The 27,671-nt window shown below is 46.7% G+C and overlaps 1 protein-coding gene across 2 annotated transcripts in view; it reads left to right on the forward strand.

Moving 5' to 3' along the window:
• The first annotated feature begins 1,605 nt into the window (after window positions 1-1,605).
• Window positions 1,606-27,671, forward strand: part of BCAR3 (BCAR3 adaptor protein, NSP family member) — a 153,637-nt gene continuing 127,571 nt past the window's right edge. The window contains exon 1 of one of the 2 annotated variants that reach the window (XM_070786078.1): window positions 1,606-1,801. The gene's annotated coding sequence lies outside the window, so the exon portion shown is untranslated. Of the gene's footprint in view, window positions 1,802-26,750; window positions 26,982-27,671 lie in introns of those variants that run through there. The other variant, XM_070786077.1, reaches the window with a different exon arrangement.

Below are 27,671 nucleotides of genomic sequence, written 5' to 3' on the forward strand. Positions count from 1 at the left end.
CTCCTGAGAGTAATCAGATGCTAGGTAAGAAAATTTATGAGCTAGAAATGTGGAAATGAAAGACATCATGACAGCTTGCCCAGGACCCAGTGTTGGTTGGGCTCGGGCAGGGAACGTGTGAAACTGCAAGTGTTCCTGGGGGACTGGATACAGCCAGGTCTTGGAAGTGACGTTAAGATGGTCTTTGGAGTCATCCTGCTGCCTGTCCTTTGACACACAGAGGGTTCACTTTCGCATTAGTCCCATCCGTCAGAGCCCAAATCCAGCTTGTCTGGGGATTTTCATTGTTTTGAAAGCCCCTGGAGCAGGGTGAGAAGTGACTTGGGGACAGAGCCGAGAAGGCAGCTCATTGCTGAAGGTCACGGTTCAGGGAGTAGTTCTTATTCTTTTCTCCATGCAAGTTCTACACAAGTGAGCAGTAAAAAGAGATGCTTATCTGCTTCCTTTATTTTAGCAGGCCCCGAAGTTCCGTTTCCTTCTTGAAACCTCTGACTCAATGGCTGGAGGAATGCTCCCCCACCCCACCCCACCCCATCCTGTCTACTCATGCAGTTCTCCCTTCTCGAGCCACCTTGCAAAGCATGCTCAATTCACTGTGTCTACATACTGCAATTTCCTTCTTTGTTTATGTTATTTATGTGAGTTGGTCACCTGTTGCGTAGGTAAGATTTAAATCTGGCTGTGTTGGTACGGTCAGTTTTTATTATTGCTATTCCCAGAAGGAAAATAGTATTTATAGACATGGATAAGTGTGAGATGTTATTATTTTTTCCTTTTTGATGGTAACACTTTGCTAATCATTAAAGCATGTGGTGGTGGTCATGTCTCAGCCTCAACTTTGAATGAACTGGGCTAGGGAACTGTCAGAATCACTATTAGTACCATGATCAGCATTTTAAAGCATGATAACTTATTCTGGATTATGTACATCTACTATGTTTGAATAAGTGTTGTTGTAACTACTGAATAATTTCTATTGTTTTCTAATTACTTTTATTACTAAAATAACACACAGAACACTCATATTTTAAGATAAGAAAGCACCCTTTTAGTATATGTATGTTCACTATATTTTTCACTATATATAGATTTATTTTCTTCTCAATAATAATGGTATACTGAGGTTTTCTTAGTGTCTGTCATTTCACTTAGTAATAGATCATGAATATAGTTCACAGTTCTTTTATAATAGAGATTTAGAATACTGTGTGGTATTCCATTATATTGACTTTATATAATCAATCCCCTGTTATTGAAATATACTTTTTAAACACCTATTTAAGTACTTACTACGTGTCAGTCACAGCCTATCCCCATTTTACAGATGAAGAACCTGAGATTAAGTAATTTGTCCCAAAGTAAGTGGTAGAGCCAGTTTCAAACTCGGTTTAGCTGCTAATCACATTTTACTGGCCTCCCTCTACTTCTACTGAAAGGTCAAGACCTTCTTTACCTGGCAGAAAGGCTCAATCTATATAAAGTGGTTCTGGAAAAAAAAAAAAAAGGAACTGCTGTCCTGTGAGTCACTGTTACTTAGAATGATATCAGCTGTTGAGACCACATGCAAAGAGGCATTGGGGTGGCATGAGCCGTGCGAGCCCAGCAGCCTGGAGAGGTGCCCTCAGGAGAGACCGCAGACCCGGGTCCCCCCAGCTTGCTACCTGCGGCAGTCATCCTCCGGCAGAACAAAGCAAGCGGCCTGGCCTCGCCTGCGCCATGTGACCGTCCCCGCACCAGACCGAGAAAGCTAAGGAGCAGCTGCTCCTGACCAAACCCAGCCAGGGAGAAGGGCACAGGCAAGGTAGGAAGGAGCCCAGTGGCTGCCACTCTGCCCCAGAGCACTGGCAGCGCTGAGCCAGCAGAACTATGGCCTGGGCTACGGGGAGGTGTCAGTCCAGCCTAGGAAGCAGCCTCTGGGGCAGCGTCTGGAGTGTAGGAGAATATCCTGACTCACCCACGGAGGCTCCGGGGCGGTTGTTTCCTGGGTGATTCTGGATCCTTAGTCATCATCACCTTGAGACTGGGCTTTGGGCTTTGGCCACATTTTCTCCTATCCTCTCCTTGCCAGTGATGATCATCTGATGTCATAGCCAGCAAGGATAGTTGTTCTGTTTTACTTCTTTAATTCTACTTGTTTCATTCTACAACAGCACTGTGAGATAGAACAATATTTAGCAATAATGAAGAACTGATGCTTTTGAACTGTGGTGTTGGAGAAGACTCTTAAGAGTCCCTTGGACTGCAAGGAGATCCAACCAGTCCAATCTAAAGGAGACCAGTCCTGGGTGTTCTTTGGAAGGAATGATGCTAAAGCTGAAACTCCAGTACTTTGGCCACCTCATACGAAGAGTTGACTCATTGGAAAAGACTCTGATGCTGGGAGGGATTGGGGGCAGGAGGAGAAGGGGACGACAGAGGATGAGATGGCTGGATGGCGTCACTGACTTGATGGATGTGAGTTTGAGTGAACTCCAGGAGTTGGTGTTGGACAGGGAGGACTGGCGTGCTGCAATTCATGGGGTTGCAAAGAGTCAGACATAACTGAGTGACTGGACTGAACTGATCTTCATTTTAGGGATAAAGAAGGGGAGCTGCTGAGAACTTAGCCAAACTGACACAGGAGAAAGGGTCTTAGGTATGGGGAATCACAGGGCTGTGACCTAGACCTCAACTGTGCCCCAAATGGGCCACCACACTCTGGGCCTCAGAAGGCAACTGTGGCTGGAAGGGAAATACAAGTTGACCCCTCATGCTCCCCTTAATCCCATCTCTTCTGAGAAGAGAAAGAGGAAGCAATAGGGGGGTTTTCCCTGATAGTCCAACGGTTAAGACTTCACCTTCTAATGCAGGGGGTGTGGGTTCTATCCCTGGTTGAGGATCTAAGATCCACATGCCGTGGGGGCCAAAAAATCAAAACATAAAACAGAAGCAATATTGTAACAAATACAGTAAAGACTTTATAAGGTCATCTGTCACACACGAACCCCACACCTTGAGTTCCCACCCAAGGCAAGACTCCACCTTCTTCTCCTATCTGTAGCAGCAACCCTGGTGGAGCCAGGACCAACTTCCCTGTTTAGGAAGATGGTTGGCTTAATTGACAACAATCTAAAGAATACAGGAAAGAATCTTTAAGTGGAATTAGGGAAGACTTGCAAAAACTGGCTCTCCTACTGCTAAATGATTATTGGGGTGTGTCTAATGTGTTCTGGGTTTTTTGAAATGAAGCATTATTTTTTATGACCAAGTCCTTGAAGATAAACACCCTCCCAAAAAAATAAGTGCAGTGTTCACTAGGCTTTAAAAGATACAAAGAATTGCTGCCATCCTAGTTGGAGACACAGTGACGGTATCTCTGGATTGATGCAGTAAACCCCTCTGCAGTCTATTCTCTTTGCTATGAGCAGACCAAGTGCTCAAAGAAGCAATAAATCAAGTCACTGTCCTGCCCTAAGAACTTGTGATGACTTCCCATGACCCCCAGGTAGGGTCCCAACCCCTCTCAGGGAGTTCCTAACCAGCCCAAGTCTCTGTGGAGAGGCTGAGCGCCCCACGGCCATGCTGCCCAGGGCAAATCCCAGCCCCAGCCCCTCAGAAGTTGTGTGACTTTTGCTAATGTGTCTACTTCTCTGTGTCTGTGTTATCATCTGTGAAAGGAGGCTAATAGAACCGACCTCATGGATGCCTGGCACACACTCAGTGGCCACCAGCTGTTTGTATTATTACTTTTGACCTCACTATTCTCCATTCTCCCCACCCTCCAGCCCATTACACTCCGTCCCACCCACCTCCTTTCTGTTCCTTGAATTTGCCAAACTCACTCCAACGTTTGGACCTTTGCCTGGAACTCTCTGCCCACTGCTCCACCCCCACCCAGGTCTGTGGGCTATTAGTTCTCATTTGGGGGTTTCAACTCAAGGTACCTCCTCAGAGAAGGCTTCCCTGACCACCCAGACGAAATCAGCCCAGTCACTCAAGTTTATTGCTGTCCTGTGGGCATTCCTGGAGAAGGCAATGGCACACCACTGCACTACTCTTGCCTGCAAAATGCCATGGACGGAGGAGCCTGGAAGGCTGCAGTCCATGGGGTCGCTGAGGGTTGGACACGACTGAGCGACTTCACTTTCACTTTTCACGTTCATGCATTGGAAAATGAAATGGCAACCCACTCCAGTGTTCTTGCCTGGAGAATCCCAGGGATGGGGGAGCCTGGTGGGCTGCTGTCTATGGGGTTGCACAGAGTTGGATGTGACTGAAGTGACTTAGCAGCAGTGGGCATAACTGCAATGATGGAAATGTTCTGTATCTGTACCACTAGCTGCTATCCTCATGTGGCTCTCCAGGACTTGAAATGTGGCTAGTGTGAACTGGAGAACTGAATATTTAATTTAATTTCATTCTAATCAGTTTGGACTTAAATGTAAATAACCACATGTAATTAATGGCTGCCATACTGGACAGTATAGTGCTGGCCTTACCTAACTTCATGACCTTCTGAGCATTCATCGCTCCCTGAAATTACCTTGCTAGTCCCTTGCCTGCTGTTTATGGTCTGATTCCCCAACTAGAGCGTGCACTCAGTGAAAGTGGGGGTCTTGCCTTGTTACTGCTATGTCGCTACATGCCAAGGAAAAGTGTCTGGTTCTTTGTTGGGGCTCATGAAGTTTTGTTGAATGAATGAATGAATGCACATATAAAAGTACTTTGTAAACCATAATGCATTATATAAATGTAGTATGTATTATCATTATATGTACATATAATAGGAAAGTGTGTGTAGGTGTTCACCTTTTTAAAAAGTCCCCAGCATGTGCACTCATATACACACATGCAAAACTGACCTTTAAAAAATGAATAATTTTTAAAAGTAGTTTTCTTATTTTATGAATGTATTCTTTATCTCTCTAAATAAGATCCCTCACCACAAGATTGCATGTGTAACCTCCCCTGCCTCTAGTAAGTAGAGGACGGCTTGACCTGACCAAAATTCCACTTCTTCATCACTTCTAAGCTGCTATGGCAGGCACACCTGTGAGTTCTTCTGTCTGGCGCCGGCGTCAGCGGCCAGCCCTGGACCACAAAGAGCAGGATGCTTCTCGGAGCCCTGGGCCTGTTTGCTTTGCAGAGACCAAGGCTCTGGGCTTGATGGCAATCAGCCCTAAAGCCTCTGAAGTGCATGGGTAGCTGCCACTGTGACTCTAATGAAAAGGTGAGGATTCCCAAGGGGACTGCAGTATTCTTGAAATTAGAAACAAGACGGGAGCAGACCCTCTCCTTCCTGTGGGAGTAGCTAGAGCAGAAGTGCTGAAATATGATGCCCAGGGCTTCTGGTAGGGCTGGAACCAGCCCAGTTCCATGCCACTGGCTGGTGTGAGGTTTCCAGAGAGGGCCCAGGCTGTGATCTGACTTCCGTCTTGAAGAAGCATCGTGGCCCGTGGCTGCCTCCAAGGGAACACTACAGCTGAAGCTGCAGAGTCAAATCATGGACAGGGCACATCATTGCTCCATCAGGCAGGATCTGGGCCTGAACCTGGAAACTCCATGGGCTTCTGGAGGGCCTGGTGGCCACAGGGGCTACTTTCATTGCTCAAAACCAGGTGCTGGGTCCGAGAACCAGGTCCGCTGGCTTTAAGAAGCTGGCCATGCCCTCCCCTGCCCTCAGGCCTGAGCTGATAAGTTGACAGCACAAAGGGGAGACCGTTAAACTGCAGTTGTTTTTCAAGACTTTCTGGCCCATGTGCTTGGATTTCTTGCAACATTCTCCCTCCCTACATAAAATCTGTCCCATCCCTCAACCTTCTTGCATACACCACTCTATCTAGACTCATACTTTCCTACTTGCCTCCTATACCATCAAACAGGATGCTTGGACAGTGTGAAGGAAGCATTAGCCTGGGTTCAGCTTCAGGAAGGCATCTGTCACAGTGACATGGGTATGTGGGCGTGGATGTGCGTGGGGATGGGATGTGCACAAGGCTGTGTGTGTTGTGTGGGCGTGGATGTGCGTGGGGGTGGGATGTGCACAAGGCATGTGTTTTGGCCCTAAGACTCTCCACCATGACAGTGTTTCTGCCCAGATTCAGGTGGATGGGTCGATACCTTTAGGAAGGTGAGGCTCCTTTTGTGGATAAAGTGGTGTGTCTACTGCTCGCCCCACCCCAAACCACAGGTTCGTGCCTTTTCTGGGATCTTCACCCAGCCCCTTTCCTGGGTCAGGTCCCACCCTGCCCCTGCCAGTGACTCGGCTGCTCTCAGAGGAGAAGACGGCGATGGGGGCAGATATCAGTTAGATGACTAGTGGCTCAGCAACACAGGAAGTGGTTCTTTTGCCTCAGACACCCACTACCTGCTTGGTGAGTCACCAGGAGAATGTTGGCCTCCAGGGCAGCCCTCTGTGTCCCTGTCCTGCAGGGCCAGTAGACACAGAAAAGAGAGGCAAATGCATCTTTGGAAAGAAGCCCTGGGGGCTGGCCCAGAACATGGGCATGAGTGGAGCAAAACAGGTCACTAATGTCAAATAGGTACCCACCCCCCACCCCACCCCCCCACCCCCACCATGGTCCTGCCCAACCACACTCTGCCCTGTGCTGCCCAGTCTGTACCGCATCATTTTTGTGAATGGCTTTATATTATGTTGTTTCTTATAACTGTTCATTTTAAAAAATCTTTTTGTGAAGACGTGTCTCATGCATGGAATCTGTGGGGCTTTCCTATTGCCTACCTGACCAGACACATATGTGGGAGATAGTGGCCATCAGGGATGGGCCTTCGAGTTTCTTTTATTCCAGTGGTGGGAACTTGTGGCCAAGGGGTCGCCTGTCACTCAGGGATCTTCCTCTGCTCTGAAAGGCATATTTTGGGTCAGGCCCCCTAAGGGAAGCTCCGTAAAGGGCCCTAGTGACCGTGGACAACACATCCTATGAGCTTCTTTCAAAGAATGTGAAGGATCCCACGAGGCCAGTTATTTTTATGGTTCTTCAGCACCTGCAAGGGCCAGGCCCCGTGCTTGACTCTTCCCCGTTATTGTGTCTAATTCTCAAGGGCCTGTCTAGGATGTGAGTGCTCTTGGCATCTCCATTTTACACAGGGACGCTGTGGACCAGAGAGGGGCAGAGCAATCTGTGAGGTCACACAACCTCTAGTGGCAGGACCTGTCCTCAAGCCCAAGTCTGAAACTGACTCTGAAGGCTGCCCTAGTACCCACCACTCTGTCTGCCTCCCCCTGATTGCTGTCCACCACCAGCCCCCCACACCCTTGCCTCCGAGGCTGCTTCCCTTCCCAAAAGTCCTGAGCATCAAAATCCCCTCCACCGACGTAACTTCCTGTGGAATCTGCTGAGAAGATTGCTCCCGACTGTGTCCATTTGTTCTCCACAGGAGGATCCTGTAGGGGAAAGATTATCAAAATATTTGCTGGCCTTGCAGGAGACTCTTTGAGTCGTTGCCTAGCCCCACTGGATGTGGGAAGTGCCACCATCCCTCCTGGCTTCTGTTTATATCCGGCTGCTGAGCAGGGGAGAGGGGAGCAATATTTAGCTTTCCGTGAGCCCATCAGGGATGCTCAAGTGCAGTACAGATGTTGGACAGATAATAGACATTTAAGAATTTTATGGTTCGGAGCACTATGTGGGATCTAAATCTGAGCTGAGTGAAGTGCAGTTAGCATACAGCTGAAGTCCTGGGTGCTCAGAGCCCCTGGTTGGTGGCATGAGCCCTGGTTCTCCCTCAGAAGATCCAGCATCTTGCCTGGCTCTGCACTTGGGCTTGTTTCTTCACCCCTGAAATGAGGTTGAGGGCAGCGAGAAGAAACAGTCTTTGGAGGTAGGGCAGCCTGTAGGAACCAGGCTGTGTGCGTTTGATTCCAAGGCCTCATCATAAGAGCTGGGAGACTTTGGGCAAGCGCTGACACCTCTCTGGGTCTCGGTTTCCTTGTTTGTACTCTGAGGATTAAATGGGTCTCTACGTAATGTCCCTGGAACAGTGCTTGGCTGTTACATAATAAGCTCTCAGTAAACATGGCTATTACTCTTTACAGCCCCTTCCTGCTCTCACATTTTATTAACTCAACTGTGGGTTTTGGCAATTGTTCCCTAAGAAATGATGTTTTGACTGAGCAGTGGGTTGAGAAGCTAGCTGGAGGTAAAGAAATTTCTTCCTTGTTGGCTCACATGTAATTAACTCAAGAATTCTATCCACTCCTCCCCCTCACAAGGTATGGCTTTAATGCAATGATTTTACCTATGTAAAAATCCTTGTCATGGGGAAGAAGCAAGAAATGAAATGTCCCCTGAGAATGTTCTGAAATTATGAATGGGAAGGAAATCCTAGGGGGATATGCTTTAGTTGCTAAAGCAAAACTCCTCAAGCTTATTTCAGTTCCTTTTCCCTATTTTGAATTTCTCTCTCCTCAAGGGAGGATCTTTGCAGGTGACATACTATGGGTGAAAAAAAAAAACACCCACGTGTCAGAGTCAGACAGACCAGGAAATTCAGATTGGATCCCTAGAGATTCCTAGCTGGCCAGGGTGATTTCTTCTGTCTGAAGCAAAGTTTCTTCATCTATAAATGGAGATGATATTTATTTTATAGGGTTGTTGGAGAATTAAATATGACCATGTATGCACAGCATCAAAAAGCTAGAGGTGCAGAAAAACTAATTCCCCTACTCTAGCCTCCTCTCCACATCTGTGCCCAAGAGGCTCCTTAACTTGCGTGTCTCCTTCTGTCCCAAGACGAAAAGGCAGGAGGCAACCCCCAGGCTCTCTTACGTTGTGTGCTGTTAGCTTTCAGAATGAGGCTGTAATCCTGTAAGTTCCCCTGGCAGGTTACCATGGGGAGTACCATGGAGTGAGAACCAAAAGTAGATGCTGTTAAGGTAAAGCTGTAAACAAGAGAGGAACAAAGTGGGAAACTCAGCAACCCCTTCTCACTTTTGGCGTTCAGTCACAAGCTGGTGGCCTTGTCTCCAGTCGAGGGCTCCACTAACAGCAGAAAGAAGTGGTCACAGGTGGAGTTCAGGAGACTGCCTGTCTTTACCAGGTGTCCTCCAGCCTGCTCAGGAATGGGGCATTAGGGTTTAGGTGGTGGGGGCCACAGTCTGAATATGCTGATCTTTCCCCTGGCCATGGGGGCCTTGGATGACTGGAGATGGGTAGGAAGGAGTGGGGTGATGGGGAGGGGGTGACAAGGAGAAGGACACAACCATGAGGCTGGGCAATATCTCAGTGGGCTGAAATTCTGAGCCCCCCACTAGGAGGGTCCCTTGGGCTCCCCAAACCTCTCTTTACCAGGTGTTCTCCAGCCTGCTCAGGAATGGTACATTAGAGTTTCGGTGGCTAGGGCCACAGTCATGAATATACCAAACTCTTATCATTTCTGCCAGGTCCTGAGTTATTCTGGCCATCACCTAAGCTGTTTCACTACTGTTATCAATGTCTTCTCCATTAGGGCTGCTGCAATCCCAAACAAACCGTTTTTGCAAGCTAAAAACAAGGACCTCCTTGTCTAAGAAAATGTCGTTCTATACCAGGACACACAACTTGGCAAGTGGGTGCACAGGCTGGATTTCAGGCCTCATTTACGGCTTCATCTGAGCAACCTTGTGAACAGCCTGCACAACTGCACATGGCAGCCCTATTTTCCATGCTCTGCTTTAATGATCTGGATTGGCCATGCTGCTTCTGTTGCCTCCTCTGAACTCATTGCTCCTGACTCTGCTGTAACCCTCCCCTTAGCATGGCTGGCTTTTGACAGGCTGCAAAAGAGAGACTGGCACTGTCAGCTTTTCCAGCCCCCTCTGTGGAAGGAGCTGTGACCCCTGAGTAGGGCCAGGCCAGAGGACACTTGAAGGGCTCCACAGACTCCAATTCAACACTCTTCTCTCTGACATTATTCGGCACTCAAGGCCCAGCAGTATTATATACCCCGTCTCCCGTAACAGTGTGAATCCCCTGCTTATTCAAGGAGCTTCTGCAGAAGTTGAAGTCAGCATCCGCCTCCACTGTGTTCAAGGGAGTACGCTCTGGAGCTCTGAGAATTCCAGCATTGGTCCAGCCTCTTCACTTTTCTTCCCAGAGGGCCAGCAGATTGGCTTGTAAATAGACCTCCTAAAGGCTTACTCTGACATCTCAGGATTCCTGAGGAGGGCAGGTATGTTGGCAGGATACTCCCAGCATACATAATCACAGTATTCCCTCACCAGTGACCTGGCCCTTAGGGTTTAAGGTGCTCTGAAAACATGGTGTTTTATGATTCCATCTTCCTCTACTTTATACTCATGGTCCCTGCCAGAATATCTGGACCACCTGTTAGCCATGAATGGTTCAAAGCCAAGTTTCTGGAAACTTTGCCAATAGCCAGGAGAGGCCACTCTCTTTAAGGAGCAGGGATAAAGGTGGGCTGACTCCTGGGTGGTCCTCCTGCTTCACTCTGAGAGGCAGTGGGAGGAGAAGGTTGGCTTCAGACACATTCACAGGTGCAAGGAAGAGCCAGCTCTCAGTTACTATGGTAACAACTAGGGCTGGAGGGAGGTTGTAAACCTATAAAACTATCCTCAAACTTTCTTTCCACAGTTAGCAGTTGAGTTTGCCAATGTAATCTGGTAAGCATAGAGTGTTAGAGGAATACTTTCAAGGATCACTAACCCTGCCAAACAGAACCAAAAAGTTTGACGATGCCTGGGCTGAGAGCAGAGGGTGGGATGAGAGCAGAGGGTGGGATGAAAGCTGGTTACATAAAGGAAGGACGAAATTGTGAGCATTGACATGGAGGCATGGAATAAACTGATGAGTTCAGGAGAGCCATCCTGGATAGTTTGGACTTCAACTTGTGGGTGACGAGAAGCTCCTGAGGGGCTTTACGTGATGGAGAGATGGGATGAGGCTGTATTTTAGATATGTCACTCAGGTGACTGAGTGGAAGACTGACTGGAAGAGGGCAGGATGGAAAGGAGAGAGACCAGCCGGGAGGTGATGCCCAGGTGAGAGAGAGTGAGGACCTTGACTGGAGACATGATGGGGAGAAGGAGAGGAGGGCATGAATCTGAGGACTAGTTAGGCATGAAATCCTCAGAACTCGGTGAGTGGTTGGCTGTGTATTGTGGGGGTGTGCGGATGGAGAGAAATGAATACCAGGATGTCTTCCAGGGTTCTAGCTTGGGCAACCAGATGAATGGAAGTATCATCCTGACACATGAAAATACAAAAGGAGGAGGCCCCGGCTTTTTGGTTAGTTAGGTTTGGGAAGTGCTATATTGAACTGAATTTTGAACTGTCCATGCCATAATCAGCACTTCACAGGCACAAGAAGCAGGTTGCATTAAGACTATGAAAGTGCACGTGATGACCAGAAAGAGTAGGCTGAGCTCGGGACCTGGCCACATCCACTTTCAAGGTGGCTGGAGAAACAGGACCAGCAAAGAAGACTGACTGGGAACTGCGGAAGATGTGGGAAGAGAATCAGGGGAAAATGGTGTCTCAGAGGTCAAGGGAGTAGAAAGATTCATGAAAAATGGAGTAGTCATGAATGTCTGCTTAGCAAAAAGTTCAATTACACAATGTCTGAATCGTGTCCACTGGATCATGTACGTTGTAAATCATTGTCAGCCTCAGGGAGAGCAATTTCACTGGAAGGCCTGGGGCAGAGACAACTGCAGAGCCTTTGGTGAAAGGAAGGAGAGAAACAAGATGGTAGATGGCAGAGGAAATGAAGCACAGGTGCAGGTTGCTGGGGCTGAGAGGTCGTGTCCTTTGGGCCTCAGAGGTGTTATCACAGGACAGGAGTGGGCGGTTTTGAGGACTGTAGCCAGCTCTAGCATAAACAGGGGGAGGACAGTCAAGGTTTCCCAAATGTGCCTGATCAAAAGGACACATGAGATTTTGTTAAACATGGGGTCTCCTGGTCTCCACCTGGATCTTTCTAATCCAGATCTCTAGGGGAAGGAGCTAGGAATCTGCATGGTCAAATTTCCCAGGTGATTCTTATGATGATCAGGCAAGTTTGAGAACACTGATATCAGGGCAGGAAAGAGGAGTTTAGAGAAGATTGGATGGAGGAGAGGTTTGGAAGACACCCTGGGAAGGGAGCAGGGAGAGATGGGCCAGGCAAGAGGAGAGCCCTGGAGAGAGGTGAAGGAGAGGATTCATGTCAGGAGGGCTCACATTTGGGATGCTGAGCAAGGATCTACCTGGGGAGCTCTACCTTGAAAGAAGTATAGCAGACTCAGTTTCTGGTATCCTGGTGGGGAGACAGAACAGTGTGCTCTGAAACATTTGTGGGTCTGGGTTTGGATCATCTCTCCTCTGAAGAGTTGTCTCAGATGTAAATAGGGTGGTTGAAACTTGAATCAACTCGTTGGCCTTGCTTCCTTTGGCCGTCCTGTCCATCTTTCTATGCCCTTATTGTCTGGCTCTCAGGTCCCGAGAGCAGATGGTCAGTACTTGTCATCTGGGTTTCAAAGCAAAAGTGCTCTATTAAGTTACCTCATCTCTGTTTCCAAACAGAATCAGTAAACAGTCCATTCTAAAAAGGGGTTTACACCATCCCCCAAACTTCATGGGCTTAGCTAATTCTCTGAGAACTGGGGAGGGTCCCCTTTTCTCCTCTTTGTGCAGGGCAGCTGGAGTCTGGGACCTGGCACCAGAGGGACACGTAAGTGGAATCGACAGCCACCCTCTCCTCCATTCTTTGCATATCCTGCCCCTGAAACTCCCCAGGGAGCCAGGTGAGCTTGAAGTAGCCAGTAGTGGAAGGAGAGACTTGAACTTTAGAACCCTGTCAAATCTATATTCCTCTAATACTTTCTGGACATGTGACTGTGGGCAACTTAACCTCAATTTCCTCATCTGTAAAGTAGGGTCATAATACTAACTCAGGGCACTGCCATGAGGATCGAATGGGCAAACCACACAGAGATGCCAGTTGTAGGAACTCAAGCAGTGGGCAGGGCTGGCCACCATCAGTCACTATAGATGACACTCTACACTGAGCCCAGAGCAAATGGGAGAGGGCAGTGTGGGAGAGGCAAGGGAGCTTGCAGGGGGGTGGGTCGGGGGAGGGTCCCTGGAGTTCCTGTTGAGTAGTTTCTGTCCCTGCTGCTGCTGCTAAGTCGCTTCAGTTGTGTCCGACTCTGTACGACCCCATAGATGGCAGCCCACCAGGCTCCCCCGTCCCTGGGATTCTCCAGGCAAGAACACTGGAGTGTGTTGCCATTTCCTTCTCCAATGCATGAAAGTGAAAAGTGAAAGTGAAGTCGCTCAGTTGTGTCTGACTCTTAGCAACCCCATGGACTGCAGCCCACCAGGTTCCTCCCTCCATGGGATTTTCCAGGCAAGAGTACTGGAGTGGGGTGCCATTGCCTTCTTCGGTTTCTGTCCCTAGTAATTGTCAAATCATTACTGTATAGTCTGTGTTGACAGAAGCATTTTACTTGTCCTTTATTTTCTCTTTGTGACCAAAGGTGCTAACAGTATATTACTATTTCTTTATAAATTACCTCCAGGTCGGGAACCACCTGATCTGCTGTCCCCAATACTTATGTTCTGTGGGACACTCTCTAAGGTGTTCGTTAGCAGTATACTCTGAACAAAGAAACAGAAGCCGCAAGTCTAATCAGCTGGAGCACATCCCCAAGGAAGGCCAACATGACTCAGTGCAGAGTATGCGAGGATTATTCACTAATTTCCTTCCATGTGGTGCATTTGTCACTGCCTGGTCACACTGTGAGGAAGTGCGCCTGTCACACCCTCCAAGTTCCTGAGCCCTGAGACAGACAGGGTCACATGGGGGGTACACGGGGGCTTGAACTTCCTGGAAATGCTGACAACTGAGATGTCCCACTCCCATTCAGACGGGTCTTTCCAGCGGGAGGAGATTAGGCTGCACATGGTCTTAGCCTGCCTCAGCCTCAAACAGGGAAAAGGAATTGTCCCCAGTTGCCCGGGGATGCCCAGGATGACAGCTGACACCTCTGCTGTGGGAGGTTGCTGAGCCAGGCCTTTGCACGTGTCATCTGGGAGGCTGGTTAGTGCACGGGTTCTGAGCCTGTAGGTCTGGAGTGGAGCCGAGATCAGGATTTCTGACAAGCTCCCAGGAATGGTGAGGCTGCTGCTCCCTGACCACTCAGGGCAGGAAATGCTCAAGGACTCGCCATACACCTGTGACCCGTCTATGTGGTTTCCTGCCATGGTATATTCAAGAGTGCATGGAGGCCCAGACTGTGGACCCCAACTCACTGAAGACTCCCACCCACCCGCATCCTGTGTCTGAAAGTCCGTTGAGAATCCAGTTCACAAATATCTACTGGGCACCTCCTACCAAGTGCTGGGCAATGTGTTCAAGTCTTACCCCATCCCAGAGAGCTTGCTTCTTTCAAGTGTCACACCTCTATCCCCCAGCATTCTCAAGCCATTCAACCCAAACTCATGATGGGAGGTGATGTAGGCAGTGAAGTCAGAGAGTCCAGTCAAGGGCCCTCCACGTCTTAGCCATGTGAACTTGGCTAATTTCTCTGCCTCTGTATTCTCACCTGTGAAATGGGTTTACTAACTTTTTCCTCTCTGTGTTGCTGAAAGGATGGATTGAGATGTGGTAAAGCACTTAGTCTAGTGCTAGGAAACATAGCTGTTACCATCAAATTTTTTAAAAATTTATTTTTAATTGAAGGATAATTGCTTTACAATATTGTGTTGGTTTCTGCCATACATCAACATGAGTCAGCCATTGGCATACATATGTCTCCTCCATCTTGAACCTCCCTCCCACCCTATCCCACCCTTCTAGGTTGTCACAGAGCGCCGAGTTTGAGCTCCCTGTGTCGTACAGCAAATTCCTGCCTGCTTATCATTGCAGTTTAGGCTCTTTTCTCCCATAGAACATGTGGTGATCTACTCCTCAATGCCGACTCTTATGCTAATTCCAGGGCACTTTGCTGTTGTTGTTCAGTCGTTCAGTCCTGTCCTACTCTTTGCAACCCCAGGAACTGCAGCAAAGCAGGCTTCCCTGTCCTTCACCATCTCCTGGAGCTTGCTCAAAGTCATGTCCATTGAGTCAGTGATACCTTCCAACCATCTCATCCTCTGTTGTCCCCTTTTCCTCCTGCCCTTAATCTTTCCCAGCATCAGAGTCTTTTCCAATGAGTCAACTCTTCACATGATGTGGCCAAAGTATTGGAGTTTCAGCTTTAGCATCAGTCCTTCCAATGAACACCCAGGACTGATCTCCTTTAGGATGGGCTGGTTGGATCTCCTTGCAGCTCAAGGGACTCTCGAGAGTCTTCTCCAACACCACAGTTCAAAAGCATCAATTCACTGGCGTTCAACCTTCGTTATGGTCCAACTCTTGCATCCATACATGGCTACTGGAAAAACCATAGCTTTAACTAGACAGACCTTTGTTGGCAAAGTAATGTCTCTGCTTCTTAATACACTGTCTAGGCTTGTCATAGCTTTTCTTCCAAGGAGCTTGACTGTGTTCTGTTTGGTGACCTCGATACTGTCAACAGGACCATCAAAGGAATTCCAAATGGTCACCACCTAAGATGTGCCCCACACCAACCGAGTGGGGTGGGGAGAGAGGATGTTGGGGAGGGACGGGTTCATATGAGGAGGGAATCAGAGAAAAGAAAAGGACCAGATGTATGACCTCAGCCAATTTTCCAATTTGCTGCCCAGCTGCTCTGCCTCTGGGGTACAGAGGTACCTCACTACTGATAATGCAGTACCACTGGCTGTAAATAATTTATTTAAAAAATAAACTGATAGACATAAACTTGTCCTTATCATAACAACACTTTTACACATCCAAGGGATTTTTAAAATTTTTATTGTAATGCTTCATCATGGCGTTTTCCCAGCATACACAAAAGTAGAGACAAAAGCATCACAAACCCCAGCTGTAATATTTATCCACATTTTAGTAACCAAAAGGTGTCTTGAGTGAAAGAGAAAGTTGTGGAATCACACCTTATACCCTGGGCTCAAACACCGTGGGCATTCAAATGGGAGTAAGTTATGCAATGTTAATGTCTAGCTGGAAAAAAGGTTGAGAACTCTTCCTCTTTCTGATCCACTTCCCCAGTTGCTCTCCCTTCTCTCTGGAGACTTGTAATGACCCCGACCTCCCAGGGATTGTTTGAGACTAAAAAATGGGTGGTGGGCTTGGAGCCTCACAAGAGGAGAGAACAGTTCCTCCTTGGCTCCTGCCTGACCTCTGGTGCTTTGGGAAAATAGGGAAGGATCAGGATGAAGCTAGAGGCAGATGCTGAAGCTGAAACTCCAATACTTTGGCCACCTGATGGGAAGAACTGACTCATTTAAAAAGACCTTGATGCTGGGAAAGATTGAAGATGAGAGGAGACGAGGACGACAGAGGATGAGATGGCATCACCGACTCAATGAACATGTGTTTGAGTAAACTCCGGGAGTTGGTGATGGACAGGAAGGCCTGGCATGCTGCAGTCCAAGGGGTCGCAAAGAGTCGGACACGACTGAGCGACTGAACTGAGAGGCAGAGCTGAGAGCCTGATGGCTCAGGGCTGGACTGTGCTCTGGACCCTCAGCCGGCTTCCTGCAGCCACCTGCCTGCAGCCCCCTGCCTCCTCCACAATGGCTTGTGTCCCTTTTGTAGAACGACTGCTGTTCAGATAAGGACCCTAAACAGCAGAGTAAAAGGGGCAGGGTAATCTGCCCCTGGGCTGTGTGGACCCCACCCACAGGGGGTTTGTCACACTTGTCATCCCTGAAGTGTAGGGAGGCCATTTCCCACCCTCAGCAACAGCCGCACTGGAATGGGTGGGGCGTTCCCCCGGTGGTACTGTTCCTCCCAGACTCATCACTTTTCTAGTACATTTCTTCTGAGAAACTGTGATCACCACTTCCCAACAGGGTATCCCCACGGCAACTCAGATGGTTGTTGTTGCTATTGTTGTTGAGTTGGATCCAGCTCGTTTTGACCCCAGGGACTGCAGCATGCCGGGTTTCCCTGTCCTTCACTGTCTCCTGGAGTTTACTCAAACTCATGAACATGGAGTCAGTGATGCTATCTAATTCAGGCAGTGGGATCTGTGAAAAGACAGTCGACGTGGAATTAGAAAGGCTAAATTTCAGTCCTGGCTCTATTATTTAATTGGCTTGGTGACTTTGGGCAAATTCCTGAACCTTAATACCCTTATTCTAAAAATGGAATGATGACATTTTACCCTAGAATGATTTTGAAACTCACCTAAATACTGTTAATTTTGTTTTCTTAACTGGACTGGCTGTAGGCCAAACTGTGAAGTGTTAATTCAGCACTTTTCAAGTTCTGGGTCTGAGCCCAGCTCCCTGCATGTTCCCAACTCCTCCTTCTCCACTTACCTCTAAAGCACCAGATGCTGCCAGGCAGCTAATCAAGAAAACAGCCAATTAAATTAACATACAGTAAAGGGCTGATCATTTAAGCTTAATAGAGGAAATAGTCTGTGTTTGTCAAGTACTTGCTAAATGCCTGGCACTAAACATATTTTGTGTAGTTCTCAAAGTGGTCTCCTGAGTTATGTGACGATCTCATCTCCATTTTACAAATGGAGAAAATGACCCAGAAGTAAGACACTTGCTAAGAATCACACAGTTAACCAGTAGAAACTGGGATTCAGGTGTGTCTGCCTCTAAAAGCAGTGCTATTTACCTGTTTGTTTATGTCATCTTTTTGAGGCACTATAATCTAGCGATTAAGAGCACGAAGTCTGAGCCAACTGGCGTGGGTTCAAAGCTCAACACCTTTATATATCTCTGTGTGACCCGGGCAAGGACTGAGTCCTTATCTGTAGAAAGGGTTAAGAAAGTGCCCTCTCACAGGATTATTATAGAATTAAATTGGTGAATATACATAAAGCTGTTAGAACAGTACTTGACACATAGTAGTGTATGTATTAGTTGTTCAGTCCTGTCCAGACTCTTTGCAACCCCATGGACTGTAGCCCACCAGGCTCCTAAATGGAAGTACCTGTCCATGGAATTCTCCAGGCAAGAATATGGAAGTGGTAGCCATTCCCTTCTCCGGGGAATCTTCCTGACCCAAGGATTGAACCTGGGTCTCCTGTATTGCTGGTGGATTCACTGTCTGAGCCACCAGTAGAAATTATTTTTAATTATGAAAGAAATCAGTGCTCATTGGAAAAAATGCAAACAGATTAGGATAGCATAAAGGAAAAAGCAAAGTTCCCTCTCACTTTTCTGTCCATTTAACCCCTCAGTATGATGGGAGGAAATTCCTACATATGTTTTGTACATGTAGACACATAATCGCCACACAAATTCATTATTTTTATATTAATGAGGCAATTTGCTTTTTTCACTTAACATTTCACAGGTATCATTCTGTGTCAGTACCTATAGAATTACCTCATTCTTATCAGCTGCATAGTATGGGCATGCTACAATTTAGGTGTTCCTCTGCAGATAACCATTTTTTTTTTAACTGCACATAATGCTGCTGTGAATATCTTCCTGTGTACAGATGAGTGAGCATTTCTGCAGGACAGATTCCTAGAAGCAGAATCCCTTGGCAAAGTGCACATTTACAGCCTGGGTTCTATTAAGTCATCCATTAAGGATTAACATTGTTTTACAAAAAGAGCATGGCAGAGGTCAGTGCCTAACACAAAGGAATTAGCAACTAATGATAGAGTTTTAAGTGGTAAGATTGCTAGGAAGATTTTTTTTTAATAAGATGGCAGATGTGAGTGTCTCAGCCATGTCTCACACACCGTGCTCCTAGGCTGAAGCCCACTCATCTGGAGGGCCAACTTTGCTCTCACAGGTTGAATGAGGACATCCAAGTAAGTCAGGTTTTCCCATCGGCCTGACTTCTCCCGTGTAGGGGAGCTGGTAGGCGTCATACTCCCTTCATCTCTCTGACTGTCCGGGTTCCTTCTTCTGCACTAGAACACAGCTGGCAGGGCTCACCTCTACTTGCCATTGGGCAGTCTGCAGCCTCTAAACTGAGCCCTTCCTGTTGTAACTCAAGAGGGCAGCCCGGTGGCCATTGCACCAGGTCACACATATGTTTGTTTCCTCTTTCTTTGTTTCCACAGTAAAGCATTTCTTCTTCAAAACTCCTCTCCTTTATTTTCACCAGCATCTGTCCCCCAGTACTTTCCATCTCTCCCTTCTCTGTTTCTCCACAGCACAGGGAACCTCTATCACAGCCAGTCCTTCTCTCTGTACCTGTCCTGTATTCCCCTCAAGGACAGAAGTTCCGGTTGATGTACTCATCTGCATATCATGCTGGGTTGGTGATGATTTCCATATGGTAGGGCTCAATGAATTGGTCTTCTAAGTGACATTTTCAATAATAAAGATAATACATGCTTACTTAAGAAGAAATGGAAAGCGGGAGCTATGTGTGTGTGTATTCAGTCACTCAGTTGTGTCTGACTCTGTGACCCCATGGACTGTAGCTCACCAGGCTCCTCTGTCTGTGGGATTTCCCAGGCAAGATTACTGAAGTGGGTTGCATTCCCTTCTCTAGGGGATCTTCCCAACCCAGAAATCAAATCTGCATCTTCTGCATTGCAGGCAAATTCTTTACCATCTGAACCACCAGGGAAGTCTGGAGCTGTGTAAATAAGAACATTAAAATCATCTGGAATTCCATAATTATCCACAGGCATTTTAGATCATTTTCTTCCAAATATTGCCTAAGTTGAGAAGCTAATTAATGCAAAACTTGTCATCAAATTAAGGAAGTCACTGGGGATGAGGGTCCAAGTTCCATGAACTGGTGGTTCAAATATGTGCCTTATATAGAAAATGAGCCTGTGTTATCAAGAACTCCATCTTTTTTTCTCTCATTCCTTCATTCAGTAAGTATTTATTGAGGATCTATTGAACTGTAGTCCTCCTACAGTGACTTTTCTGGCTGATATGACTGGGCATTTATGGCCATCATATAGGCCTCTTGAAAGCTGAGTTGACTTCTCTGCTTGGAAGACTGGGATTCCCATGACACCAGGCCCATGGCTAGCTCTTCATGGGCCAGGAGCCTAGAGGATAAGAATTCTGAAAGTACCATAGCATTTTCTCCTCTGGTCTATGTCAGAGCTGCCCCTTCTTTGGGACAGTGGTTTATAGTATAGTAACCTCAGGGAGAAGACAATGGCAACCCACTCCAGTACTCTTGCCTGGAAAATCCCATGAACGGAGGAGCCTGGTAGGCTGCAGTCCATAGGGTCGCTAAGAGTCGGACACGACTGAGCGACTTCACTTTCACTTTTCACTTTCATGCATTGGAGAAGGAAATGGCAACCCACTCCAGTGTTCTTGCCTGGGGAATCCCAGGGACGGGGGAGCCTAGTGGGCTGCCATCTCAGGGGTCGAACACAGTCGGACACAACTGAAGCGACTTAGCAGCAGCAGCAGCAGCAACGTCAGGGAATTCTCAGTTTCTCTGTCTGTGATTGTTCAAGTTCAGATCTTCTGTATGACCTTCATCAGTGATAGACTAAGCATCTGTTGTTCCTTACTTGTTACCATGTGGAGCTGAGTAAAGCTTAAATTTTAGGAGTTATTCTTCCTTTAAGTGCATTTTGCCCAATGCCTGCTCCAGCTACCTGTTAACTAATGATGTTACAGGGTGAGGCTCAACAAATTACTTTGTGGCAGGTGGTGATCAATGCCTGGGTAAGTGCTCCCTGACAAAGCCTTGCGCATTGCCCGAAGTCATCAACTCCATTTCATTGGTTATGTTGTCCTTTCGTATGTCTCTTTGGTTAAAGCAGCCCAGGGTTTTGATGTCTAAACATTAATGTGGAAGCTGACTGTACACTTAAAGAAGTTTGAATCCTCAAATTGTCTATAGCACAGCCCACATCCATGACATTACATTATTTAGCTTTAGAGAGCTTTATGATGTAATACCAAAGACGAAAGGACAAAGGGTCTAGAGGCCTGGAGCTCATTCATTCATTCAGTAAATATCTCCTGCCTGCCAATTATGGGCTTCCCTAGTGGCTCAGCGGTAAAGAATCTGCCTACAAGACAGGAGACCCAGGTTTGATCCCTGGGTCAGGAAGATCCCCTGGAGAAGGGAATGGCAACCCACTTCAGTATTCTTGCCTGGAGAATTCCATGGACAGAAGAGCCTAGTGGACTACCATCTGTGGGGTCGCAAAGAGTCGGATACAACTAAGCGACTAATACACACAGACAAATTATGTGCTCCAAACTAGGACCAAAGTAAAAGCAAAACCAGGCATAGATCTTAGAGACTATAGAGCAAGAGATGTTAAACAAAAATAAACGTGTAATTATGAACTGTGACAAATACTGGGAAGGAAAGAAGACTGTAAGACACACACAATCTAGGAATCTGCCCTGCTTTGGGTTTCAGAGAAGGTTTCTCAGAGAATAGAACATATGAACTGGCTATTTGATTTCATGGGGCCTCAGTCTTCTCATCAGTAACATAGGGATAATACTACCCCCTTTGACTCAGAGACATTGAGGGAAGAATGATGTATGTGAAAGACTGAAAAATGCTCAGTGCCCCTATGAGTAAGCGTGTTGCTCTCCAGTCAGAGGCAGCTGTTCCCTGGCTTCTCTATATCTGTCATCAAGCCAGGCATTACTCAGGCACTCAGCCAGCAGACCTTTGATCATTGTTCTTCACTCTGCCAGGCAGCTGGGGTCGGATAGACCTGGGGTTAGCCTAGGTTCTTCCACTTATATCTAGAGTGAATTTGGGTTAAGTCACTTAACTTCTTCACTTTTCTCATTTGTGAAATAGAGGCAATAATAGTACCAATTCACAGCTTAAATTTTGTAAAGCACTTAGCATAGTTCTTGGGTTGTAGTTACTCCTAAAACAATTGTAGCTACTGTTACTGTCATTGTTATCATTGCTGATTATTAACTCTTGCCAATTATTTATTGGTAATAACTTTGGCCCTTAACTTTCATTTCCACTGTCATCAGCCAGGTCAAAACTCTTGTTGTGTGACAATTGGCTGTTGACATGGACTTCTAATTAGTGTCCCACCTTGGCTCTCACTTCTCTAGTTCATTCCATATGGCTTCTGGAATAAGCTTCCTAAAATAACGTTGCTTTACATATATCAATTTTTTCTTTAATATCATCATTGAAAAAATATTCACAGTTCATACCACAAAGAGCTAATATGGAAGGGTGTCATGTAAAAATAATAAAAAGACCTACAAATGGATAGAAAAATGAAAGTGCAGATTCCAAAAAGGAAAAACAAGTAGCTACTCAACATGAGTACTTATTATGAGACCTGAAAACTTAAATTGCACTAAAATTCACATTTTACTTATCAGATTGGCAAAAATTCAAAAATTAATACCTTCTGAAAAGGATGTGGAGAAATAGACATTTTCTTATATTGCTGGGGTGTATAAACTCCTATAATCCCTGTGGAAGGCAACTTGGTATCACTTATCAACATTACAAAAGCACATACCTTTTGACTTGCAATTTTACCTCTGGAAACTTATCTTAGAGATATACATATCGATACTATACATAAAAGATTATTCATTGCAGTATTGTTTGTAATAGGAAAGGACTGGAAACAAGCTAAATGTCCATCAATACAGCATTGATTGAATAAAGTATAGTACAATATATCTCTTCAAAGGGATACCATGCACTAGTATGGGGAAATCTGCAAGATATATTAAGTGAAAAAAAAAAAGTGTAGAACTATGGATATAGTATGTTACTTTTTGTGTAGGAGTGAGGAATAATACACACACTTAGAGAAACTGGGTCAGGCACACGTTTTAAAAGCAGTTGTTACCTATGGTGGGAGGGGGACTGGCTGATGGGAGAAAGAGTTAAGAAGGGAACTTTTCACTGCATACCATTTCATGTATATATAATGGTGTGTGTGAGATTACATATATGTACACAGATAGATATATGTGTGTGTATATATATAAAATCTGTGTAACAAGAATCATATTACCTAATCAAAAGGTTGTATTAAAAATACTCCCATTACTCATTCATTAATGTATTGAGCACCCACTATGTGCTAGGCACTGGAGATACAAATGTGAAAGTAGTTGTGATGTGATGGAAAGACCACTGAACTTGAAGTTAAAATATCTGATTCAAATCCTGACTTTGTTTCTCACTAGCTATGGCTCAGCGCATAGTAGACACACATCAAATGTTTGTTGAATGAATTTATGGTTGAAACTACTTAATCTTTCTGAATCTGTTTCCTTCCATATGGTGGTGGTGGTGGTGGTTTGGCTGCTAAGTCGTGTCCGACTCTTTCGACCCCATGGACTGTAGCCTGCCAGGCTCCTCTGCCCATGGGATTCTCCAGGCAAGAATACTGGAGTGGGTTGCCACTGCCTTCTCCATTCCTTCCATATAAATGTTATCTAATGATAGAGATGCCTCCTATGTCACAGAGGTACTATGATCGGATGTGTCATCAGACCTAGTAATAGTTGAAGAGAACCATCATATGCTAGGCACTTTCACATCTATTATTTCCTTGACTCCTAACATTTATTTGCTCATTCACTCCTGAAGAAATAGCGGGTCTGGGAGGAACAGTGACTCGCCTAAGGCCTCTTGGGTGTGAGTTGTCTTCTAGTCTTTGTTACTACCTTGTCATGATGCTTCATTAGTAGAATTTTTACCCAATGTAGGTGCTTAGGGAATTTTGAAAATCAAGAAAAACCAAAGTTTTACCACTGTTCTCAGTGACACTTCAGAGTAGCAGAAAGTCAGTAAATGCATTTCTAATAATTCAGTTTAGAAGTATACCAGCTGGTCTGTTTGACATTCACTGCACCAAATACTTTGGGAAAATCTAACAAAAATTAAAAGTTTATGCTTCTAATGAGGTAGGAAAGATAAAGACTAACCCACAAAAACACCCATAAGGGAAAGATAGAAACTGATTCTTGAAGATGCTGCACTTAGAATTTTGCAGATTTGCCAATGGCTTGTCCTCAAAGGAATGAAAATGATATAAAATATACCAACATGGCACAATTTAAAAAACATTTTTATTGAAAGAAAACATATGGACAGAGCAGTGTACAAATCAATTTTTATAAAATGAGAGATAGTTAATTTTTATTAAATAGGACATGTCTATGCAACCAGCACTTGGATCAAGAGAGGGAATATTACCAGCACCCAGAGCACCTCTGGGTTCCCCTTCTATCACTACACACCCCTCAAGATAACCACTGTCTTCACCCTTAACATCATAGATATATTCTGTTTTTGAAGTTTACATATACCCATTTGTGTCTAGTTTCTTTCACTCAACATCACATACTAAGAGTCACGCATCTTGTTGAGTGTAGACACAGTTCATTCATCCTTATAGGAATCCATAGTTTTTCTTTCTTCTATTAATGGACATCTGAGTTGTTTCTCTTGGGCTCTTATAAAGAGAAATGCTATAAACACTTTTAAACATGTCTTTTGGTGAATAGTGTATGTATCTCTGTTGGGTATATAAGGAAGGAGCTAGGTCAAACACTTATGTAGAAGATAATGCCAAACAGGTCTCTTAAATGTTATACAAAGTTCTCTAATTTTAGGTATTCTGGTGGGTGTGAAGGGAGATCACAGCACAACCTCAAGTTGCATTTCTGAGATGAGCTGAGAACCTTTTCGTATGTTTTTTGACTTTTTGAGAAATAACTGTTTATCCCCGCTTGCAAAATGCCTGTTGAAATATTCTGCTTATTTTCAGCTGGGTTTTTCTGCCTTTTTCTTGCTGATCTGTTAATGTCCTTTATATATCCTATGTAAATCCTTTTTTGGATATGTATGTTGCAATTATCTTTTCTCTGTGGCTTGATTTTTCACTAATGGTGTCTTAGAATAAACAGGAGTTGTTAATATTTAAATTATTTATTTTATTTTTGGTTGCTCTGGGTCTTTGTTGCTGCACGGGATTTCTCTCATTGCAGCGAGCAGGGGCTACTCTCCAGCTGCAGTGCGGGCTTTTCACTGACTGGCTTCTCTTGTTGTGGAGCAAGGGCTCTAGGGCTTATGGGCTTTAGTAGATGGGGCCCTCAGGCTCTAGAACACAAGCTCAGAAATTGTGGCACAAGGGCTTGGTTCCTCCCTGGCACGTGGGATCCTCTAAGGTCAGGGATCCAATCAGTGTATCCTGCATTAGCAGGTGTATTCTTTACCACTGAGCCACCAGGGAAGCCCAGGAGTTCTTAATTTTAAAGTTATCTAATGATCAGGTGTTTTTTTCCCCTCCTTATGGCACCCCACTCCAGTACTCTTGCCTGGAAAATCCCATGGATGGAGGAAACTTGGTAGGCTGCAGGCCATAGGGTTGCTAAGACTCGGAAACGACTGAGCTACTTCACTTTCACTTTTCACTTAAATGCATTGGAGAAGGAAATGGCAACCCACTCCAGTGTTCTTCCCTGGAGAATCCCAGGGACTGGGGAGCCTGGTGGGCTGCCATCTATGGGGTCGCACAGAGTCGGACATGACTGAAGTGACTTAGCAGTATGGTTAGTACTGTGAGTGTTTAAGAAGTCTTTGCCTACTGTAAGGTCATGAAAAAAATTGTTTTTATATTTACTTTGGATGCTTTTATTGTTTTATCTTTCACAGTTAGATTTTAAATCTGTCTGGAATTGATTTTTTGGTACAGAATAAGGAAGGAGAAGGCAATGGCAACAACCCACTCCAGTATTCTTGCCTGGAGAATCCCATGGGCAGAGGAGCCTGGCAGGCTACAGTCCACGGGATGGCAAGAGTCGGACACGACTTAGTGACTAAACCACCACCACCACCAAGGTAGAGGTCAAGATTCTTCTTTTTTTCTCCATGTGGCTTTTCAGTTGATCAAGCACCATTTACTGAAAAGACCACCCTTTCCTCAGTGCATCACATCAGCATCTTCTATGTAAATCAAGTGACCTTATAATGTAGATCTGTTTATGGACTCGATTCTATTGTCTATTCTTGCTGCTGCTGCTAAGTCGCTTCAGTGGTGTCCGACTGTGCGACCCCAAAGATGGCAGCCCACCAAGCTCCGCCTTCCCTGGGATTCTTCAGGCAAAAACGCTGGAGTGGGTTGCCATTTCCTTCTCCAATGCAGGAAAGTGAAAAGTGAAAGTGAAGTCTTCGTGACCCATGGACTGCAGTCTACCAGGCTCCTCCGTCCACGGGATTTCAAGAGTACTGGAGTGGGGTGCCATTGCCTTCCCCGTCTATCCTTGCTACCAATTACTCTTTCTATAGCTTTATAACAGGTCTTGATAACTGGTAGTCCTCCACTAGGCTCTAATTTTTTACCCTCCCAAGCCATCTAATACCAGAGTGCAGCTTCCACTTCCCACTTGGCTGTTAGTATCTTCAGATGGGTGTAATTGATTTGCTTGTTCCAAGGGCTTGGTCATTTGTGGTTACCTGGGTCTTTATCCCATCAAAACCCCTTTAAACAAAGCCAGCCAGGTGTCGGCAGACAAGCAAATCAGATCTGTTGGGTAATTAAATTACGCGGGGAGGGGAGAGGTGGATAAAGTGAGGTTGTCTCCCCTGGGGGTAGAGTGACAAGGTGATCGATCTACATACACCTGAGGACTGGCTTCTCAGGAGGTACGAGGAGAGCCAAACTAAAATCCGGGTAGAGGAGGACTACGCGAGGTCAGCGCATGTAAATGTCGCGGGGGGTTCCGCAAGGCTGTGCGAATAGGCTCGCTGGGGTGGGGCCGAGAAGCCGCAAATCACCAGTTGAGGGCCGAGTGCGCGTCGCCGGCTCAGAGGCGCGCCTGCTGCTGCCTGGGCCCGGGCGGGGGCCGGGGAGGGAACCGGAGCCCCAGCCGCCCGGCACACAGGGTAGACGCGCGCCGGCTTCCCGGTGGGAGCGCTCCACCGATTATGAGCCGCTCCTGCTCCGGGAACAGCCGTGGCGCGGGGCAGACCGTGCGGCTCCTCTGAGACCCAGCCCGAGAACCCGGGCCCCGCGCTGGGAGGTGAGTCTCCGCCGCGTGTCCCGCGGGGGTGCGGCTTCTCCCGGGGCGCTTCGGCTTCCCCCTTCCCTTGGAGGACGGACTGGGAACTTTGTTGGCGAAAGTTAGGCTTTGGGGAAAGTAGAGCCAGCGACCCCCTACCGCTCCCCCAGCCGAGTTGGCGACTGGGGGCTGGAGTGGCAGAACTGGGGACGGGGTTGCGCCCGTAAGGGGCCTCTGAACCGGGTGGGATTCCCCACACGGGGCCTGCGGTGGGAGGCGACGTGCCGCGAGCATCTCTGCTCTTTGCGTCTTCCCGGGTGCTGGCTTCTTCGACCCCCTGAGCGTCCGGCCGCGCCTCCCGGTCCCCTCCCTCCGGTCCCCTCCCTCCGGCCGCAGAAGCCGGAGCCGGTCGCGGGATGCGAGGGCCAGGGAGGTGGGGGTAGGGGCTGCTCCGCTGGAAGCCCTGGGCTTGGAGGAGGCGAGGTTCTCCACTAATCTCTTGGAAAGTCTGCAAAGCAGGCGAAGGCGCCCGCCCCGTAACTGTTGACAACAGCTCCCTCCCTCTCTCCCTTTGTTGAAAAAGAATGAATAGTTGGTTGTGTTGCTCCCTCTTCGTCGGAGAAGGGAGGGAAGGGGAGGTGAAGGCAGGGAAAGGAGGGACGGTGGGCGCAACGCAAAGTGGGTTCCGGTCTCAGCCGGTCTTTCCTTACC

Source organism: Bos indicus, chromosome 3 (assembly GCF_029378745.1).
Source record: "Bos indicus isolate NIAB-ARS_2022 breed Sahiwal x Tharparkar chromosome 3, NIAB-ARS_B.indTharparkar_mat_pri_1.0, whole genome shotgun sequence".
Classification (NCBI taxonomy): Eukaryota; Metazoa; Chordata; class Mammalia; order Artiodactyla; family Bovidae; genus Bos; species Bos indicus.